Source organism: Dipodomys ordii, unplaced genomic scaffold (assembly GCF_000151885.1).
Source record: "Dipodomys ordii isolate 6190 unplaced genomic scaffold, Dord_2.0 Scaffold69, whole genome shotgun sequence".
NCBI classification, from domain to species: domain Eukaryota; kingdom Metazoa; phylum Chordata; class Mammalia; order Rodentia; family Heteromyidae; genus Dipodomys; species Dipodomys ordii.
Window position 1 is genome coordinate 545,859 of NW_012267285.1, and position 1,172 is coordinate 547,030.

A 1,172-nucleotide genomic window follows, 5' to 3' on the forward strand; every position below is an offset into this window, starting at 1 on the left:
CGGCGCTGGAGGAGAGTCAACGCAGCAAACCCGGGAGTGCGCCCCGCTTCCACCGCGGCCCGCACGGGGGAGGGCGGCGAGCAGACGGGGCGGCCGGGGAGGCCGATTATTGTGTGCCGGTCCTGGGGCCTGAGCTCGCGGCCTGGGCGCTGCCCCTCGGCTCCCCAGCTCCAGGCGGGCGCTCCACCACCTGAGCCACGGCGCCAGGCCCGGCTTTCTGGCGGTTCATGGGGGATCAGAGCCTCGCGGCCCTTCCTGCCCGGGCCGGCCTCGACCCGCGATCCTCCCACCTCAGCCTCCCGCGTGGCGGGGACGGCAGGCGGGAGGCTCAGACCCGGAGCCCAGGCTGCGGCGGGTCCCTCCCGAGGGCCTGCTCCGCGGCGGGCGTGTTTCCCGGGGGGTTTGTTCTGGGGGTGTTTAGGGTCGTGTCTGGACGGGAAGGGAGGCACAGGCGGCGGCCACGCTCGGCCAGACACGGACCCGTGGCCTCGCCCCGTCACCGCGACCCGCCGCACGGTATTTTCACAATAAAACAAAAAACACCGTCCTCAATAAAATCCCACTTTTGGCCGCACGGGCGGCTCCGCAGGAGGCCGAGCTCGGGGGACCGCGGTGCAGAGCCAGCCCCGGCACGACAGTCTGTGAGGCCGCCATTGCCAGGGATCAGCAAAAGCCGTGGCTCAGGGGGACGAGCGCCAGCCTCGGAAAGGCGCGGGGCGCAGGGCGCAGGGCGCGCGGGGCGCACGCACGGATGCGCACGCGCACACGCGTCCTTCTCCCCACGCCTCCGCAAGGCAGGAGCCGGCGGCTCCCGCCCGTCATCCGGCCACGCAGGAGGCTGGGGTCTGAGGCCGCGGGTTCAAAGCCAGCCTGGGCGGGACAGGGGAACCCGCTCGCCGTGAGCCGAGGGACGGCGCCCGGGACCCGGGTTCAAGCCCCGGGACCGACAAGAGCACGCGCAGTTCACACTTTTATTTCGGTCATTTGCACACGTTCATGTAGAGAAAAATAAACTCCCGGCGGCGGGCCGCGGCCTTCCGAGTCCGTGATCGCGGGCGGCGGAGTCCAGGCCGGCCGGAACCTTCTAGAAGCTCCTTCGGCCTTCGGGGCCGTGCGGGTCGGAGACACTTCCACCGCCCTCCGGGCCGCCGTGGCCGGGCGGCGGGGGCCGC

At 72.0% G+C, this 1,172-nt stretch overlaps 1 protein-coding gene across 1 annotated transcript in view; it reads right to left on the minus strand.

Annotated features, from left to right (window-relative positions):
• Pex5 (peroxisomal biogenesis factor 5) overlaps positions 1-1,172 on the minus strand; it is a 14,146-nt gene that overhangs the window by 7,683 nt on the left and 5,291 nt on the right. The gene's annotated exons all lie outside the window — the stretch shown is intronic.